Here is a 22123-nt window from a genome sequence, read left to right on the forward strand (position 1 = left end):
TGTATATCGTGAGTGAAATGAAAAACTGCTGAGCCATAAGGCGCGTGGCGGTCACACTGGTAGCCCACTGCTGTCCGGGGCGACTCCACAGACGTCTGCGCTGCTCACCGGGACTCAGTTCTAAGCGGAACTCATCACTGAAAACTGTTTCATCCAGTCAATGAGATTCGAGGCCGAAGGCGTGTCTGGAGAAGCCCCCGTCAGCGGTCGGATACCAACCTGACTGTCTGGGTTGTCATTTCCTTTCGTAGCAGGACGAGTCGAGGGACATGAAAGGGAAGCAGTGGTTGGGAAGGGAGTGAGACAGGGTTGTAGCCTCTCCCCGATGTTATTCAATCTGTATATTGAGCAAGCAGTAAAGGAAACAATAGAAAAATTCGGAATAGGTATTAAAATCCAAGGAGAAGAAATAAAAACTTTGAGGTTCGCCGATGACATTGTAGTTCTGTCAGAGACAGCAAAGGACTTGGAAGAGCAGTTGAATGGAATGGACAGTGTCTTGAAAGGAGGATATAAGATGAACATCAACAAAAGCAAAACGAGGATAATGGAATGTAGTCGAGTTAACTCGGGTAATGCTGAGGGAATTAGATTAGGGAATGAGACACTTAAAGTAGTAAAGGAGTTTTGCTATTTTGGGAGCAAAATAACTGATGATGGTCGAAGTAGAGAGGATATAAAATGTAGACTGGCAATGGCAAGGAAAGCATTTCTGAAGAAGAGAAATTTGTTAACATCGAGTATAGATGTGTCAGGAAGTCGTTTCTAAAAGTATTTGTATGGAGTGTAGCCATGTGTGGAAGTGAAACATGGACGATAAATAGTTTGGACAAGAAGAGAATAGAAGCTTTCGAAATGTGGTGCTACAGAAGAATGCTGAAGATTAGATGGGTAGATCACATAACTAATGAGGAGGTATTGAATAGAATTGGGGAGAAGAGGAGTTTGTTGCACAACTTGACCAGAAGAAGGGATCGGTTGGTAGGATATGTTCTGAGGCATCAAGAGATCACCAGTTTATTATTGGAGGGCGGTGTGGAGGGTAAAAATCGTAGAGGGAGACCAAGAGATGAATTCACTAAGCAGATTCAGAAGGATGCAGGTTGCAGTAGGTACTGGGAGATGAAGCAGCTTGCACAGGATAGAGTAGCATGGAGAGCTGCATCAAACCAGTCTTACGACTGAAACTGAAGACCACAACAACAACAACCTCTTAGGTTGTCATATGCAGCACCCTCACAACACAGCGGTTCGTCGACGATATTCTGCGTCCCGTTTCGTTACCCTTCACGTCAAACCACCCTGGAGTTACAATTCAGCAAGGTGATTCCCATCCGGACACAGAGAGAGTTTCTGTTGATTGTCTCCATGCTTGCCAAACCCTGCCTTGGCCAGCAAGATCGCCGGGTCTCTCCCCAGTTGAGAACGTATGGAGAATTATGGGCAGAGTCGTCCAATCAGCTCGAGATTTTGAAGTTCCAACGCGCCAATTGGGCAGAACTTGATATCCCATTCAACAAATCTGACCATCAAGGCCTGCATACGGGCCGGATGTGGACCAACGCGTTACTGACTTGCTCAGTTTGTGAAGCTCTTTCTCTTGAATAAATCATCTAATTTTTCCGAGTTGTAATAATTTGTTTGTCTGCAGATCACACCTGCTGATTTCAGTTCCATTCGGGTAATTCCTTCGTGCTGCGTCGTTGCTTTGTCTCAGAATGTATAAAAAGAAACAAAATATGTATTGTGGGCCACTGAACACGTTTCAGAAATAAAAGAAACGAAACGTGTCTGCCGTATTTGTTGTGTATTAATAACCTGACAGACAGTATTAACAGGCTTTTTGGAAATTATACTGTTAACTACAATGAAGTACCTTCTGGAAAAAGCTGCACGAGCGTTTCATTGCCAAACAAAGACTAACTATTGTCATCAATGTAAAATTGTGCACTTTACATACAAAGAAGCACGGCACACATGTTCACGGGTTTAATTTGACTCCTGGGAGAACGCCACGTAAGTGTTGAAAAACCTGAATTGGCGGGCGTTTGAAAACAGACGCCAATTATCTGCTCCTGTAAGCCGCGAAGACAAGATTATACTAACTGCATCATTCACAGGCACTTAAGCTGTTATTCTTTCCTCGCTCGATAAGCCAGTGCAACGAGAAGAAACTATGACGTGTGGTACAATGCTAAGTACCCTCTGCCATGTACTTCGCAGTTGTTTCCAGAGAATTTGTGCCCATAGCCTTTGACGTTGTCGCAGAGACGGAATTTATACCCCATTAAGATACCAATATTATATTCCATGACTAAGGGACGACAGAAGATACATAAGATGATTATTTTTTTGTTTTGTTTTAGGAAAGACTGTCACTATTTATTTGTCTAAAATTAAGTACTGTGTGACTTAAAAAGTTACGTTAATCAGTGAGAATTTTGTTCACAAATCTACCCACCTTTTATATTTATTGCCAAACTTTTTTGCCATCCTGCGTTTTCTTCAAATGTTCTCACGTTCGTCGTGCCTTCTGCTGTGTGCTAGACACTTATTTTAAACTTAATGCTTCGTGCCCGTTGCTTTACAAAAGCTATGTGGCTAAATATAGTTACATGCTTAGTGATACTGTATAATTTGTTTAACACTGAACAGAAATACAAAAAATATTGGTTCAATTTATTATACTGCAAAGATCACTATACTATCTAACTGGGACACCGAGCAAAATCCACGCAGCACACACTTTCTAATAATTCTGGAGCTCATAGCACAAAGTAAGAAGAATATTCGGTAACCAGTCTCCGTTAGAGTATAAAAAAAATATTGGAACTGTTACATGAAATTTACTAGATTTTTGTTAAATTTGTACCTTTGTGTCACTTTTCTACATAATCACCTTTCACGTTTAAGTACTTATTATGTCTCACATTTAGCTGACAGATTCCCCCTTCAGTGTTGGGCCACAACGTGTACGGAAACTGTTGCAGCAACTGATGTTCCTGGACATCCACCCTGCAAGTGATTTCCATTTATCAGAGCGCGTGGGAAAATGACTTAGCTTTCAAATCTTCACATGGGAGAAATCTGTGAAACAATTACAGAATTTGATGCAGAAAAAATTTTCCCCACTTGTTAGCAAATACGATAAATGCTCAAACGCGAATCACGATTATGTAAAAAGTAAGAGAAAGGTGTCTTTCTAATATATTTGCTAAGCTAGTGTTTCATTCGTAATCCAACAGGTAATACATTTTCTGCAACTATTTTAATATTTTATTCGTAATCCAACAGAGGTTACATTTGTAATATCGCGTATTACGAATATGTGGACAGCTGAGGACGGAGACATGCGTCCGAGACACGCTGAGCAAAACAAATCTTGTTTTTAAAAAGCTGTGTATGAAGCAGGACACTTGTGTACTACTTTTGAAAATTTCGCAAGACAGTCGCATACCTCAATTGGGCATGGATAAGTTTAAAAGATGTTTGCCGTGGCCTGTCAGACTGATCGTAGAATCACACTTGTGTACAGTGAACGGGAGACATTTGACGTGCACAGCTTAGGTTACTGGACCTCTGTAATCCAAACAGGCGCCTGCACCTGTCAGAACAGTTAAGTAGCTGCGGCTGTGGTATGCCCCGCCTGCTGTACTCTGACGTAAGTGGGGCTCCATGTTCTGTGCTACGTGACCGGGCAACGAGCCAGTAGATAATTACATTAGGTTGTTGTATCACCACCACACGACAAGTCTGTAAACATATCCTTTCTTTCGATACATTAACTCCGACATTGGGAAGAAGATATTAGTTTCTGGTAAAAAATTTAATGAATAAGCTTGAAGTCAACTACACCTGTAAAAGGTCAAAATTCTTCCAACTGTCCTCTTTTTCTCGATCCTTTCTTTGGCCAATACCAAGGACACAGATTCTTGTAGTGTTTCTATAAGGTTTTATTTATTTATTTAACTTGCAGATATGTAGGAAAATATTTATTGGAATGTGAATAGCCTTAAAACTCTCTGCCAAACTGAAAATGTGTATCGGACCAGAACTCGAATCCTCATCCTTGCTTTTCGCGAACCGCAAAGAAATAAATCCTGATGCTACGCAGAAACACGCGCCCTACACTTCCCGAACATGAATCCATTGCCGTATCAACTCTTTCAGTCCGTTTGCTTGGAAGGTAGACGTATGGCCTACGGTATATTGTAGAAAGTGATCAGCTAATATTGAAATAATGTAGTAGTTAAATGTGGGTTAAGGCAAAATCGTGTTCTGCAAAAATATAGCTTATCTCTTCACCTTCCCGAGATCATGACAGCGTTGCATTGTACGTTTTACTATAATCAGTCGCAGCATAAAGTCACCTCGCTCAGTCACAAGCATAGCCGAATTTTGACATACTTCATTACTGTAGGTGATGATCTGCAATCAGGAAGGATGACGTTGTCATCATCCTGATGTCTCTCGACGTGTCGAAGGGCTCGTTGTATACCCGTAAATTCGGCTCTGCTAACGGTTACTTCTTTGGAAGTCTTGAATTTCTTTGACTGTAACATTATCCATCTCATTATCAGTAGCTTCACTGAGACATCAAAATACAAGGTGTTTATACCGAAAACACTTCGATATTTTGTAGACGACGCCTGACGAACAAATTGAGAAGTCCACGTTTGGAATCCTCACTTTGCAACACTGCAGGGTATCAAATATTACATTTCTTATCGTCATCTTCACCACTGGACATATCACAGTCACTCTAGGTTCATAAGTGACTATCCAAGTTTCTTGAAGAAATAAATTACATCCGTTCCAGGTAAAACACAAGAAATACGACTAAGTGGGCCCTACCATGCACGCTCATGCGTGCATCTACAAGAATTGTTGTAAATGCCTGTCTCCATCATTGCAACACGCCTGGCATCTCTGAGCTATCAAGTGACAGTCTTGCTTCATGATTTGAGACTCAGGCGAAACTTCTTCACCAGCTGCTTGTATCTCGTCAATTAACTTCTCACCAGAATCCCTAGAGTATCGTAAATGATACTCTTCTCATGTCCATAGAGAAACAACTCAAGCGGGCTTCGCAGCTTACCTGTAGCCTCTGGTCCCCGTATTTGGGTTACTCTACAGCGTTGAAAGACAACCACCTACAATGTCTCAAACTTTTTCAATATCACTGTCAAACAACCTGTAGATGAGCTTTGGGTGTCTATTTTTAGAGAGATACTCTCTCTGATTCTCAAAGATCAAACGATACTTAACCTAACGAGTTCTATCACTATTTGCAGTTCTTTCACAATTGTGTGGGCAGATTGTACCGAGTTGCAGCACACCGAGACAAAGTGAAACGTGCTCGGCATCGCACAGTCGTGTCAATGTCAACAGACTTTTCGCTGTTGTATTGGCATAAGATTCTCAAAAATCTAACCTAAATGTCAACTTGACCTGTAAATTATCTTTGTTTCTGCGGAGTTTCTCAAAGCAGAGAGGCTGGCGAACGTTTACATGGAGTACGCTCCATCAATTTCAGCACTTAAGAGATGAGTAGCAATTTACAAAAGTAGCTCTATTTCTCTTTCAAGGTGCTCAACAAAAGAATGCCCCAAAACATTAAAAAACTATACAATTTGGTTTAGCACGATCGGTATATAGGACGTACCAGAAGAAAACATACTTCACATTTCAAATAAAGAAGTCATTATGTAAAAGGGTTAGTTCAATGATAAAAAAATTAAATTTTAAGAAATTTTTTCATCGATGTTTGACAATATTAGGAATGAAGAACCTGATTTGGTGCGCCAACTGCTTGTTGTGCAACAACGTGGGTCTACTACTCCATGACAGAAAACAAACCTAAGTGGAGTTGTGGAAGAAGACCGTTGGCGACGTTGAAAAAAGAGGCGTTGGCGATTTCATCTGTCGGAAAGCTATAGCCTGTGCTTTCTGCTATGCAATACGTTTTTTTATTGATTACGACTACTTTGAAGAAGATAGAACAATAGGTGGCGAATGATATGCTCACCTTCTAGATCAATTGGTTGAAAAAAAATGTGCACGAGCAGAGGGCGGTGCTGCAAAAGAAAAAAAACTCTCTCATCAGTACAAGTGAAGGTTCGGAAACTGAGTGCCTTCATGGATAAACTGTTGGACAATCGACTCTATTAATTATACATGACATCCTCTTACTTTCATTTATACCCACATCTAAAGAAATACGTGGCTGGAGAACGTTTTGCGTCCAAGGAAAACGTCATAGGAACCCGGGTGGGTGTTTCGCAGATCTTCCAAAATCACACTACTGGTAAGAACTCTGCTTACTGGAAAAATACTGAACATAAAATATTAGGACCTAAAAGGGTACGACAAAGAAAAACGAGTAAAGTTTTCGTCATAATCTACATCCATATCTACATCTACGTACATACCCCGCAAGCCACCGTATGGGGCACGGCGAAGGGTAACTTTTGCCACTAATAGTTATTTCTTTCCCCGTTCCTCTCCTAAATAGAGCGAGCCCTAATTTCTGCTAACTTATCTTAGTGGTCCGTAAGCGAAATGTAAATCATAGAATCGTTCTCTAGCCAGCTTTAAATGCCGGTTCTCTAAATTTTTTAAACAGTGTTTCGCGGAAAGAACGTCACTCCAGGGATTCCCATTTCAGTTCTCGAAGCACCTCTGTAACACTCACGTGATGATCGAACCTTAAGGTAACAAATCGAGGGGCTCACTTCTGAACTTCTCCGATGATTTCCTTTAATCCGACCTGATGGGGATACCAAACACTCGAGCACTACTCAAGGATGGGTCACATCGGTGTTCTGTACGCGGTCTCCTTTACGGATGAACCACACTTTCCAAAAATTCTCCCAATAAACCTAATGCGATCTTTCGCCTTTCCTACTACGGGCCGGCCGGTATGGCCGAGCGGGTCTAGGCGCTTCAGTCTGGAATCGCGCGACCGCTACGGTCGCAGGTTCTAATCCTGCCTCGGGCATGGATGTGTGTGATGTCCTTAGTTAGGTTTAAGTAGTTCCAAGTTCTAAGGGACTGATGACCTCAGATGTTAAGTCCCATAGCGCTCAGAGCCATTTTTTTTCCTACTACGGTCCTTACGTGCTCGTTTGACTTCATATCGCTCTGCAGCGTTACACGTAGGTATTCCATTGACGTGCGACATGGCTGTGTCAGCTAGCACACTACTGAAGCTGTATTCAACATTACAGATTGTTTTTCCTACTCATCTACGTTTACTTTTACATTTAGAGCAAGCTTCCATTCATCACACCAAGTAGAATTTTTTCTAAGTTATCTTGTATTCTCCTAGAGTCACTCATCTCAATCACAGTCAGTGACCTCGAGCACGTGTTCCGATACCGGATTATCGGGGTAGCCTTCTTTTCATACGCTTGCATTCACTTTCAGTTTCGTTGAGTGATTAGGACTGTGAAATCAGACACTTCATAGTTCCTCAGAGATTTAACGAAAATGGCTCTGAGCACTATGGGACTTAACATCTGAGATGATCAGTCTCCTAGAACTTAGAACTACTTAAGCCTAACTAGCCTACGGACATCACACATATCCATTCCCGAGGCAGGATTCGAACCTGCGACGGTAGCGGTAGCGTGGTTCCAGACTGAAGCGCCTAGAACCGCTCGGCCACATCGGCCGGCAGAGCTTTAACATCCATACAATTCCCTTATGTTGTCAACTGTCAATAGGGGGCTCGTAAGCTATTGATATTGGGATGTCGACACGTTTATGTCTCTTCTAACCTTCACGTAATTCCAGCGGTGAGTCACGTATTGTCTAGAGACAGCTTTGTATTCCGTACTGCAAGGTTCAACCGCCTGACATCAGTATCTTCCCATGAGCTGAACATGAAATAGAGAAGTAGAACACAAATAAATCAAGGATCTTGTTTTCCTCTGAAGTAAAAACAAAATTTTGTCCAAAGCGAAAGCTGTTGCTTTAATTGCACATCTTTGCTGCACATCCATCATGTCAGAATCTGCTGCTGGGCCACATGCGATACCGTGTCGCTCCGTCTCGCACGTTATAACACGCTCGTATCCACCCAGTCATGCTGTCCCAAGTCGAGAAGTTGTTGCTAAAACCTGCCCCGCTTACCGACAGTGGTCACCCTGAGGTTCATTCAGTGTGCCAGGACAGTTCCTGCGACAACGTCCTGGGTGTTGACGGTCCCAAGCATGCTTAACCTGGTTCATGTCAGCAGATCCCGGAAGCCATTCCGTTGACATCCTGCCTCCTGCGGGAAGGCGTTCACGAGGTAAATGCGATGTGGCAGTTCATTATCACCCTGAGAGACCCATCCCCGAAATTTGGACTTGACAGTAAGATGGATGATCCTGTCGCTATACTTCACGGATTTAAAATACCACGATGGCGACAAGAGGCGCCCAGCCCGGGATCCGTACATGTCAGCTGCCCAAAACACGATTGGCACAGGTCCCTGCCAAACCAGTGAGATTGTACGGCTGAGATGTGCATCGGTACTGGTCGCCCCCACGTCCTTCTACGAGAGTTGCCAGGCGTCAGTTAAAGCCAGCAGTTGTAGGTGAAGAGAAGCCGTCGCCATTTATCCGAGTTCCATCCCACCTGTTTCTTTGCCGAACTTATTTTTTGCAAAAAAAGGGAAGTCAGGGATTTGCACTGATGTTTGCAGTGAACGCCTAGAGGTTAAACAAATAGTGTGAGGGGCGTTGTGTACTGTCATCGTCGCACGTCGATTAGAGTTGCCTAGTGTGACAGATAACTCTACTGTCGGCAGCACGAATAAAACGAAAAGACGGTCACGTGATTGGGATATCGTCAGATCTATATTACTAAGCGACTAGACCAGAGCCCGGGACCCAGTACCAGTTGAAGGTTGCCTGTCGAACGGCTTTCAGGGGTAACAAAGATTTTCGATATTCGAATTTGAAAATTTAAAATACTGTCATAATCTCCTCATTAAGAGATATAATCAACTGTTAGCAGTGTAACAAAATAAGGCAAGAACTACAGATAAAAACTGTGTGTTTGTCCTGAGGCAACGTAACTGTCAGCACACGATTACTTGGACTTTATTCGTCCAGTATTTGAGAATGAGAGCACTTATTGTCTTCCAACAAACTTAATACATAGTAATGTCACACCTTTAATAAACTTTTTCTCGCTGACACGCCCCACAAAATTATGAAAGGAAAAGCAGTTTATCGCTTATTACATTTTCGTGTTTATGCAATAAAACTCCAGCAACACTTTACTAGCAACTCTATTCGCAACACAGTTTGCAGACAGTATCCAAATACACCACTGAATATACCTGCAAAAATTATATTATTGTACGACGCATAGTTCGCGAGATATGACGTCATAAACATTTAGCATCCGTGAAAAGCTAGCTTCTGCTTAAAATGGCGCGCAGTAGAACTTTAACATCAAGCATGACGTTTTAATTTATTACTTCTTTACTACTGACTCTACTCCTAACACACTTTTCACACAGTACCTGCAAAATTACATCAATGTACGACGTATAATTCAGGAGATGTGACGTCATAAACATTGAGATGCTTGAAAAACTTGTTTTTGCTTAAAATCTAGCAAATTACCCAGATTATATTCATTTAGAGTTTCATAATGAGAGCACTTAGCGATGTCCAACAAACTTTAGGCATTATCTGAACTTTTTCTAAAAAAAATGAGTAAATGGCTCTGAGGTCATCAGTCCCCTAGAACTTAGAACTACTTAAACCTAACTAACCTAAGGACATCACACACATCCATGCCCGAGGCAGAATTCGAACCTGCGACCGTAGCGGTCGCGCGGTTCCAGACTGCAGCGCCTAGAACCGCTCGGTCACCAAGGCCGTCAACTTTTTCTCACTAGCATGTTTAACGTCAAATATTTAGCTCTTCAACTCTTTTAAATAATCAGACATTAAAGTTGTTTTAGAGATAGGAGTTCGATTCTTTAAAGCACTAGGGCTTTACTGGTTTTGTACCAGAAGAATGCAGAAGACTAGATGCGTTGATCACATAACTAAAGAGGAGGTATTGAATAGAAATTGGGGAGAAGAGAAATTTGTGGCACAACTTGACTAGAAGAAGGGATCACTTGGTAGGACATATTCTGAGGCATCAAGGGATCGCCAATTTAGTATTGGAGGGCAGCGTGAAGGGTAAAAATCGTAGAGGGAGACCATGAGATGAATACACTAGACAGATTCAGAAGGATGTAGGTTGCAGTAGGTACTGGGAGATGAAGAGTCTTGCACAGGATAGAGTAGCATGGAGAGCTGCATCAAACCAGTCTCAGGACTGAAGACCACAACAACAACAACAACAACAGTCTTCGGCGTCAGAGCCTGGCATGCTAGGCAACGCGCACGCTGCCACGGTTTTGATCGCTGCAAGATCGCGGGCGCGCAACGCATGACGGTCGTGCAACCGCTGGGTTTTCATGCCCCGCAGTTTGAGGAGTGTGCCATGCCTACCTTCGTTGGAGGAATCCACTGCCAACAGGATCAACTGTCGTGGGCAACAGTGTGCTGATTACTAATGTCGCCAGTGACTATTAAGGATTACAGCTCCGGATTGTCGTGCCACACAGCAGCAAGCCACTCGTCAATCCAGTGCTGAAGTCCCACAAGCTGGCAGGGACGCTATACCATCTGGTACCATCCCCTCCCTGTGGTGTACAGAAAGCACCATTCCACACATTTATCTCTCCTCATCTCACAACAATTGTACGATCGAGCGTGGGATATGTTCGCCTAACTGACGGCTCATGTTTTGCGTTGATAGGACAATATGCTAAAACCATGGTACGAGTACGTCGTAAACCACACGTGGCGATCCATACTCCTTCCCAACAGCGCGCAATTAAGGCAGATGATAAATACACTCATGCGAGAGATGTTTACTCGGAATAATACGACATCCCTGATACATCAGACGTTGTGCTGGCTAAAAAAAAATGGTTCAAATGGCTCTGAGCACTATGGGACTCAACTGCTGAGGTCATTAGTCCCCTAGAACTTAGAACTAGTTAAACCTAACTAACCTAAGGACATCACAAACATCCATGCCCGAAGCAGGATTCGAACCTGCGACCGTAGCGGTCTTGCGGTTCCAGACTGCAGCGCCTTTAACCGGACGGCCACTTCGGCCGGCTGTGCTGGCTAAGAAAACCAACATTTGTAGAAGGAATATCTGAGAAGTGATAGGGATTTCTAAGAAAGAATGTAACTTCAATAGAGAAGACAGCTGTAGACTTCAGCGTTCGTGACTTCCCATCGTCAGGGAATTGAACACGCGGCCGCGGTGCGCCAGCACTACAAAATGATTCAAATGGCTCTGAGCACTATGGGACTCAACTGCTGTGGTCATCAGTCCCCTAGAACTTAGAACTACTTAAACCTAACTAACCTAAGGACATCACACAACACCCAGCCATCACGAGGCAGAGAAAATCCCTGACCCCGCCGGGAATCGAACCCGGGAACCCGGGCGTGGGAAGCGAGAACGCTACCGCACGACCACGAGATGCGGGCTGCCAGCACTACAAACAGTGCGAGAAGCACCACGGCAGGCAATAATAATTTTGATGAAGATTCTGTCCAGTGACGATGACTCACCAATGGCAGGCACAGGAGTTACAGCCAATAATCCCGCTGCTTCATCATAAGCACGGGAAAAATCTCTTTCTATACGATGACGGTGGCCCACCAATGCTAACCACTGGAATTTTACCCAGTAACCAAAGGCGTGGCAACTCCCTTCTATAAGGAACGCAACATTGGGCTAGGACAGTGTTCAGCAAACCGTGGACACCACAAGATCCTGAAGAATATACCAGCAGAGAGGTCGAAGCGTCGGTCATACAGAAGAAATATTATGTAGCCTAACAACCCAGAGGAGATTTTACCTTTAGCTGCAACGGCCGAGAAAACCTGCAAACTTACATACATCTGACATTGTCTTTCACCAGTGAACGAGACAGGAAAGTACTGTCTGATAACGTGCACTCGTTTTGTTCGCCTGCAGCAACCACAAAGGTGACGTGTACTTTCAGCAAGATAATGCTACATCTCGTTGCTCGCAAATTGTCTCTGAATGGCCGGAGGTGCACTTCCAGGATACGATGATGTTTTCATCAAGCCCTAGGTTAACTGACCTCCGTGCCATTGGTCACGTCTGGCACGCCATCAGGCAGTGACTGCGCGCCTTGGACCGTACTCCGAACAAATGGACTGAATTTGAGGGGTCATGGATCAGTGTGTCTCGGCAACATTTGTGATATCTTCTGAGTCCAAATGATAAAGTATCACAGACATCATGAAGGCTAGAGGATGCTACGCGTTACTTGGTAGATGCGTAAACAAATTAATCATTAGTCTAGCCGCACCCGTAAGAGATTTTTGGAGAAAGGGGAAGAGCGAGGGACTGTAGGGAGATACAGGGTAATAATATTCAATATCGCAAGAAATTGGAATGTGGAGACGAGTATTGTGTCAAGGACGAGTTGCTGAAAACCATGGGTGTTACGGTAGTTCAGTGGAGCCAGCCATAGTTAGGCAGTGTGCACGGCAGCACCTAGATGATTCACCCGAGAAAACTGCGACACTTCTGCGAATCTCAGAATTAACTCCACTAAATGGAAACCTCGCGCGGCAGACATGTGTGTCGTGTGACATTGATGAGCCTGGCGTTGAAGCACTGCCGCGAACTCCACTGCGCTTGTGACTTCACTGCACGCCAGACGCACAGTATGAACTAATCTAATAACTATAGTCTGAAACGATAATCTCTCGTCGGAAGTACCGAAAGTATAGCTTCCATATCCGTCTATTTTATTCATACGATATCTTGTGAAAATCAACCCGGAGAAACAAGTTCTTTGGATATACATTCAGAAGTGACTTGTTTTGGTAGCTCAGACGTAGAGTACGTTTCCATAACTTGAGCCCTTCACAGCAAATAGTGAAGTTACTTTTTTCTGTTTTGGATTCACGTCTTCTCGACAACGAGATCGTAAAAGGCAGACAAAGCTCTTCACACTGTTATAACGCTAGAAGCTAAAGTCAGATGCGAGGAAATACACTCCTGGAAATGGAAAAAAGAACACATTGACACCGGTGTGTCAGACCCACCATACTTGCTCCGGACACTGCGAGAGGGCTGTACAAGCAATGATCACACGCACGGCACAGCGGACACACCAGGAACCGCGGTGTTGGCCGTCGAATTGCGCTAGCTGCGCAGCATTTGTGCACCGCCGCCGTCAGTGTCAGCCAGTTTGCCGTGGCATACGGAGCTCCATCGCAGTCTTTAACACTGGTAGCATGCCGCGACAGCGTGGACGTGAACCGTATGTGCAGTTGACGGACTTTGAGCGAGGGCGTATAGTGGGCATGCGGGAGGCCGGGTGGACGTACCGCCGAATTGCTCAACACGTGGGGCGTGAGGTCTCCACAGTACATCGATGTTGTCGCCAGTGGTCGGCGGAAGGTGCACGTGCCCGTCGACCTGGGACCGGACCACAGCGACGTACGGATGCACGCCAAGACCGTAGGATCCTACGCAGTGCCGTAGGGGACCGCACCGCCACTTCCCAGCAAATTAGGGACACTGTTGCTCCTGGGGTATCGGCGAGGACCATTCACAACCGTCTCCATGAAGCTGGGCTACGGTCCCGCACACCGTTAGGCCGTCTTCCGCTCACGCCCCAACATCGTGCAGCCCGCCTCCAGTGGTGTCGCGACAGGCGTGAATGGAGGGACGAATGGAGACGTGTCGTCTTCAGCGATGAGAGTCGCTTCTGCCTTGGTGCCAATGATGGTCGTATGCGTGTTTGGCGCCGTGCAGGTGAGCGCCACAATCAGGACTGCATACGACCGAGGCACACAGGGCCAACACCCGGCATCATGGTGTGGGGAGCGATCTCCTACACTGGCTGTACACCACTGGTGATCGTCGAGGGGACACTGAATAGTGCACGGTACATTCAAACCGTCATCGAACCCATCGTTCTACCATTCCTAGACCGGCAAGGGAACTTGCTGTTCCAACAGGACAATGCACGTCCGCATGTATCCCGTGCCACCCAACGTGCTCTAGAAGGTGTAAGTCAACTACCCTGGCCAGCAAGATCTCCGGATCTGTCCCCCATTGAGCATGTTTGGGACTGGATGAAGCGTCGTCTCACGCGGTCTGCACGTCCAGCACGAACGCTGGTCCAACTGAGGCGCCAGGTGGAAATGGCATGGCAAGCCGTTCCACAGGACTACATCCAGCATCTCTACGATCGTCTCCATGGGAGAATAGCAGCCTGCATTGCTGCGAAAGGTGGATATACACTGTACTAGTGCCGACATTGTGCATGCTCTGTTGCCTGTGTCTATGTGCCTGTGGTTCTGTCAGTGTGATCATGTGATGTATCTGACCCCAGGAATGTGTCAATAAAGTTTCCCCTTCCTGGGACAATGAATTCACGGTGTTCTTATTTCAATTTCCAGGAGTGTACAAACAGTTCAATGCACAAAGTATACCCTGTTGAGCCAGAGGGGTAATTTTAATTTTTTCACCATTTTTCTGTGAAGTCTCTGCTCTGCGAATGACTTTCCTGTGAGACCCTTTATCACCATTCCCTTGACACGCCCAGTAAAAAATATTGAAACTTTAAATATTCATAATGATGACACTGGCTACCATTTTGCACCTGAGTATCTCGCTGGCTACAAATGTTTACAACTCGAAACAGAACAGCAGCGAAGGTAACAGCATCTAACAATGAGAGAGCAATTTGCATCATTGAAAATCGGTAGTATTGCAGTGGTAAGTGTGTTCATCATCGCAACGTAAGTTATGTCTATATATCAATTAGCCATTAAAGACTCAACCTGAAATTAAAGTCTTAATGTGGACACAGCATTGCTAAAGACAGTAAGTGAAAGGCCGTGATGTATTGTAATAACATTCACGAAGCCTTGGCTGCTGCAAATGAAACTATAAAAAACATGAAGTTAGTTGCTTATTTCAGCGTAGTGAGCTCGGCTTTAGATTTTCTTTAACACGGCTTCTTACTATCGTACCATGCAGACATTAAGATCCAACAATCATATCGGTTATGCCAACTTTTTGTTCGACGACTATCCTTTACAGGCTTCGTTGTTGGTGCGAAAATGTTAATCCGTGACTGCATAAAATAACCTAAGGCAAACGTGTGGATGGTTTCCTGGCAAGAGCACGGCCGATAACCCTCCCAATCGTTCACCTATCTGAGGTTGTTCTCCGTCTCTAATGACCTCGTCGACGAAGAGTCGTTAAGCCCTAATCTTTCTTCCTTTGTTTTTACCATACAGAGACAAGTCTGAGAAAAACAATACAACGAGCAATTGCTTCGCGGTCATACTGACTAGATAGAAATTGAAGCGTACGTCTGATCTTCGACTTCCGACCACTTGAGCAGAAAAAACTAGAAAATCACAGTACAGGCAAAATGAACTAACACTCACTGAAAATATCTTGTACGTGACAGACAAAAGGTGCCAAGGGCAATGTATGTGAACGACGTAGCATGCGTCTGGTGTATCTTTATAAACGAATATTTATACAGCTGCAGCAGAAAATGGCTACTGACAAACTACTTTTAAGTCATTTTTAACTATCTTAGATACTGAAGAAAACGTGTCTTTTTTTGCAGTCTTAATGAAATCCACATTCTTGAAAAGAGCCGTACAGTGACTGACAGGTCGTTTTTTTATCTTAGGAGTTAAATGTTTCGCAAAAATAGCTGCAAAACGAACTAAAAGCAAAGACAAAGGTTGGTGACACAACACATTGTGAGTCTTGCCACGCGATGTTTACATGGTAGTGGACTATATCAACAACACTCGTCCTCACTCCTATCACATTTATTAAATATCAACGTAATACAAGCATATTTATTTATTGTTATGTATTAACAATACAGTCCAATACAGTATCCTCCTTATAATGTCAGTAGCCGGGAACATAGTTGCATTATCTGGAACAATTCATGGAATATTAAGAATGGCCACACTAGTCTGAATGGCATGTATAAAGCGCTGGAGAGGACACTGAAGGAAATGCATCCTTGCTTGCCGTCGATAAAACCGCTGGAGAGGACGTTGAAGGAAATTCGTCTTTGCCTGCCAACGGTAAAAACCATGTGACGTATTGTGAATGATCGTGACTGGTCGGCTATCAATGTGACGTTTTACAAGGTTGTTACCCGCTACTGTTACATAATTATCTTGTTTTCTCAGATCACAACCTCGTGGGAAATGGCTTCCCGGCGTGTGCGATTATTCCAGGAGCTTCAACAAAATGTTAATCGTTTCTAAATATTTCCAATTTAGAAATTAAATTTGCAAAGTTCCGTTTCTTGATTTATTTCCAATGTCCTCCATCCAGTAGGGGTGATTTATCTTCAAATATTCTTTTCTGAGTAGTAAGTCACATATGTACCAGGACTAGTTGAAACTGCTCAAAGCTTTCGAGAGGTGTATTGGAACACACACACACGCCAATTTTTATATACACATTACATTTAAAAGGTTTTGTTTCTTAATTAGTGCACGTCACACGCGGACTAAATTTAATCCATTTCTTCTGATTTGTTCTTTGTATAATATAGACCAATAGCGATATCAAGAATGAGTACTTCCGGAATATCTACATCTATATTTTCCAGACCACGGTGAAGTGATGAGAACGGCGTACTTCCAGTTGTACCACATGTCAGGGTTTCTTCCCGATCCATTCGCACATAGAACGCGGCAAGAATAACTGCTGTGAGGGCTGTAATTACATAGCCGGCCGTGGTGTCCGAGCGGTTCTAGGCGCTTCAGTCCGGAACCGCGCGACTGCTTCGGTCGCAGGTTCGAATCCTGCCTCGGGCATGGATGTGTGTGATGTCCATGGGTTGGTTAGGTTTAAGTAGCTCTAAGTTCTAGGGGACTGATGACCTCAGATGTTAAGTCCCATAGTGCTTATAGCCATTTGAACCATTTTTAATTACATCACATAATACCCGTTCTTCAAACTTGGCAAGCAGGCTTGGGCGACTATCTTCAGGAGTCTCCGATTTCAGGTTTCTCAGAATTTCTATGACGCTTCCCCGTGAGCCAAACAGAGCTGTGACCATTAATGTTGCCCATCTTTGTGTACTTTCAATAATCCCTGCTAGTCGTATTCGGTACGGGTTCTACACACTGCGGTATTCCAGGATCACTACATCCAGGTATTTGTATGAGTCGGCTGGTTCCAGTTGAGACTGACTAATACTGTAGTCACAGGGTATTAAGTTTTTTTCAATTTGTAAAGTCCACAGTTTTGCACTTTTGAGCATTTATGACAAGTTGTCAATGTTTGCAACAGTTTGAAACCTTATCAAGATCTCAATAGACATCAGTGCAAATTCTTTTTCAGATTGTATATACTTAATAATAGGTAACTGAAATGTCTGCTTGAAGTCTAAGGTTACTGTTAATATTTTCTTCCGGTCATAAACCCACAACGCGAATAGAAAAGGTCCCAGCAGACTTCCCTGAAGTGACTGGATAACACGTTGGATCATCTCTACCAAGAAGTTCCCAATTCAGTCACTAATTTCGCTTTTTCTGGTACTGACTCACTTACTTTTCAGGAGACAATGAATACTACGTCTATTTGTTTACCTTGGTTCTTGGCTTTCAGGATGTCGTGTGACAAAAGCGCATTGGGTTTCGAACGACCGATGTTTTCGTAATTGACGCTGGCTGGCATGGAGAACCCCGTTCTGTTAGAGATACGTCATTACTTTTAAGCTCAGAATACGTACTAAAATTAGACAGTTATTGAAGTCTGTCAGTGAGATTTCCATCTAACCAGTGCGCATCGTATTTTGTTTCAAGACTCTACGGTATTGTGTATATGACACAGTTTACTTCGCGGAGTGAACCAGAAATCACAGACGCATTGAATACATAAAATTTTATTGATACAAGTTCCATAGCTCGAATTTAGTTGTGGTAATAACGCAAACGCTAGCGAAATAGAACAATAACGAAAGCTGTGGGTTACGTAACGAATGGTTTACGAACCGTGATAGAATAACAAACAGTTACGAAAAAAATTATCTGGTTAATTTGTGAGAAGCGTCCATGTGGTTCTCACGTCTCTCAGGAAATCTAAAGATAAAAGAGGAATAATCGCTTCACAGGCACGGAAAACTGAATTCATTTTACTATCCCGGATTCGCAAATCGAAATGAAGGCACAGTGAATAAATACGTTTTTTGCAGTGATAATGTTTCAAGGATATTTCTTCATTAACGTCTGTGTAAATACTCCAAAATATAGATTACTGAAGACTGTATCGTCTGCTCACTCTTGTTACATTCTGTTATGTAATATCGCACATCCTTCATTTACGAGTACTCGCATTGAATTTGTCTCTGCTATCTACCTCATCAGAGTTTTATAATCCCGTAACGCTACCTTTGTCTGGTTCTGGTTTGATTTGCACAGTGCTGAACGAAAATGAGTTATTCTTCAAGATTTCATGTTGAGGGGTAAACAGAGTCAGCTCTACCGTATATGTGAACTTTGCAGCGATCCAGAACGCCGAAGTTTATGAGCTGCTAAATGTTGGCCGGAAATACAGAGCATTTCAACAAACAGGGTTTTACGTGTGTTCACATTTGTTAGTGGTTAGTTAGTCAATGATTCACGACCATCAACAATACCTGAACAGCAAACGGTACAAAAATACTTATGCGCTGCTATGACAGTGGTAAATTTTCATTATGTCTAATACTAGCAATATTCGCGACACTTAACAGCCAAGAAAGGAATAGCTTAGGTGAGAGGAGAAACAGCATCCAGACATTTCCCTTTACCCCACCCTTCCAATGACGAACAAGAAACGTATTTCTTCCAGATAGTAATGTTATTACAGTTATATTTAGAGATACGAAAGTACGGGTGTATGACTTTCAATTGGAAAGAGATATTTGTGAATTTCTTTATCTAATTAATGTAATTACAAATCATATAACTTAATATTGGTTTTGTTCTATGGCCTATTAAGACACAGTATCTTTTGTTAGCGGATTCTGGCGCGACAGTTTTATAGAGAGCGTGCTGTCTGCTAAACGACTCCAGTTTTAATGCAGCTAGGTGTGTAGGCGGACCGCTAGCGCGGTTTGTAGCTCAATGGTTAGAGCGCTGACCGCTACAGCACTTCCAGTCCAGCACACATTCTTAATCTCTCAGCAAGTTTCAGTCCACAGCTATTTCTGGACACGCAAAAAATGCTTGGGAAATGGAAGAAGCGCCAACCGCACTGTAAAGGTACCAGAACGGCGCCTGTCAGATATTTGATACTGAAGCTGGATCACATCTTCCATGGGAAATTAAATATTCATGATATAACAAAACCTTTTCTTTTGTTTTTTAATGTGAGTAAATATTGAACGGAAGGTCGAAATGAATAGATTTTTCAACTTTTGAAAATATATTAATAATTGTGAGGAATATTTTAAATAAAATCTGTGTTTAATCAGACAAGCGTTAACATCGTTCTTGTGGGTGCCTATAATTTTACGAAGAAAACATGTAGTTTGTATGCCTTTCGCTCTAGAGTTAGCTTATATCGAAGAATGCCGGCTGTTGTTAATTCTGATGCTTTGTTGCTTTTCTGTTGTTCTGTGGCTACTGTTTCTTATAATTAAATCACGCAAATTGTTACTAAAGCAACCAGTGACAGATCGCAGTTGTATTATTGATCTAAACAACATAATATTTACTGACATGTTTCAGAGGCAGTTGTTGGACTGACGCAGGTAGGAAGGGCGGGAGGAACATCAAATACGTAACACGCTGAGGGCGCGAAGAACCTCGGAGCTGATACTAAAGGGAAATAATCATTACGAGGGTATGGAGAAAAATATTTAACAGTGTTGATGATCCTGGACTATTAAACGAGTTGTTCACATATAAGTATCTGAGTAATGTAATTGTAGACGTCAACGTCTCCCAATCTGGCTGAAGTGTTAGAGATTTCTTCTTGCATTAGCAGTGAAAGTTGCTTCAGGTGAATGGAGTTTTTGCAAACTCGAACATATATTTAAGAGCGCCATTGACTCCAGAGGGATTTAGTGGATTACGACTGTTGACTGTAGAGAAGGAACTGTGTAAAGGTTTGGAATTGTCGACTGTAATTGACTGATTGATAATTAAGGAATTATTAACGTCGAAATTTTAATTTTCTGGATACATACATGTAACCAAAAAACGGTTTTACGTGTAACGTTATTGTAAGTAAATTAAAAGACGCATTAGACGTCGTATATCGTATACAGGTATTGAAAATGTTGTTGGCTCTGATACCTAGTCATTAAAATGAGCACCGCCCTCGCGACGTCAGCTAAATTAGGCATGTAATGACATATTTCAAAAACTTATCCTCGATAACTGTTGACAGCGGTGATGAAACATATGCTGCATGTATTTACTTCAGTAATCAAGATTATCCCAAAATTTGTTGCGAAATTTATTAAATGTGATCCTAACATGTGCCGGTCCATCCTAGTCTTAGTTCCGTATTGTGATGTTTATAGGACGATGGTGGAGAAACTGCAATTTACCGACAGTCATCTTTTAAGGTTTCAGCACGCCCTGTGGCCGAGAGGTTATAGGCGCCTCAGTCCGGAACTGCGTGACTGCTATGGTCCCAGGTTCGAATCCTGCCTCGGGCATGGATGTGTGTGATGTCCTTAGGTTAGTTAGGTTTAAGTAGTTTTAAGTTCTGAGGACTGATAACCTCGGATGTTAAGTCCCATAGTGCTCAGAGCCATTTGAACCATTTCAGCACGCCAAAGCAAGAAAGAAAATTCACTCGTTTGTTCTATTTTCTGCTGAAAACCTGGTTCTGTGTGTAAACCATTCGTATAATACTGCGCTGACTAGGTTACTTAGGGCACCTGTATACACACAAATTGTACACTACGATTTCTTCTCGATCCCCAAATACAGAGCTCATTGATTTAATCAGTTATTTTTTCTCTTTTTCTGGTAAGAACTAAAGAAAAGGGAAAGGTAAAACGTGAAAGGGAAACATGATTAACTGCACTATTCGTGGATCTAAAGTGGTTATCTCCACATCACGTCTCATCATAAGTGTTAAACTTTATGAAACTTGTTATTATAGAAATGGAAACGGTGGAGACAAAACAGAAAAGGGAAGTGTAGGTTGTATGAAGCACCACAGTAGCACCTGAGAGAGCTGTGTGAGGAGTGTGTGGGTATACCGCTCACCTGCTGTTCCTCGCGGCGACCCGCTCGCTGTCTGAACGATGTGCACCAGCTCGTCCGCAGCCGCGCGCGCTACTGACTGGGGGCCGGGCGCCAGCCAACCACTGTGAGCGCCACGCGGGCGTCCGCCCCTCCACGCCGCTCGCGCTAGAGCACGCACGCGCGCTCCTAGCTGAACGGGCGCCGATCCCGTTCCACAGACGGGGCGGTAGACCGCACGGCTGCGAGGACCTGAGGAAATACACTGAGGCGCCAAACTGGTACGGGCATGCATATTCAAATACAGGGATACGTAAACAGGCAGAATACGGCGCTGCGATCGGCAACGCCTATACGGGGTGGTCCATTGATCGTGACTGGACCAAATATCTCACGAAATAAGTGTCAAACGCAAAAACTACAAGGAACGAAACTTGTCTAGCTTGAAGGGGAAATCCAGATGGCGCTATGGTTGGCCCGCTAGATGGCGCTGCCGTAGGTCAAACGTATATCAACTGCGTTTTTTAAATAGGAACCCCCATTTTTACTACACATTCGTGTAGTACGTAAAGAAACATGAATGTTTTAGATGGACCACATTTTTCGCTTTGTGATAGATGACGCTGTAATAGTATAAGGTGTCAGGCAAATCCAACACCTTCCATGAAATCCCTGACATGATAAGCAAATCGAGTAGTATGTCACATAGCTCCCAATAAATCGTGACATTAAATTAACCAAAGTAATACGAGTAACGAGTGAGCAAATGGAATACCACAGACTAACACAAGAATGCCTAAATGCGTGTC

General features: G+C 43.3%; 1 protein-coding gene across 1 annotated transcript in view; it reads right to left on the reverse strand.

Annotated features, from left to right (window-relative positions):
- Nucleotides 1–21448, reverse strand: part of LOC126485156 (very long-chain-fatty-acid--CoA ligase bubblegum) — a 181954-nt gene extending 160506 nt beyond the window's left edge. The window contains exon 1 of the mRNA XM_050108827.1: nucleotides 21339–21448. The gene's annotated coding sequence lies outside the window, so the exon portion shown is untranslated. The remainder of the gene's footprint in view (nucleotides 1–21338) is intronic.
- Between the last annotated feature and the right edge of the window lie 675 nt (nucleotides 21449–22123).

The sequence above is a fragment of the Schistocerca serialis genome, chromosome 6, assembly GCF_023864345.2.
Source record: "Schistocerca serialis cubense isolate TAMUIC-IGC-003099 chromosome 6, iqSchSeri2.2, whole genome shotgun sequence".
Taxonomy (NCBI): domain Eukaryota; kingdom Metazoa; phylum Arthropoda; class Insecta; order Orthoptera; family Acrididae; genus Schistocerca; species Schistocerca serialis.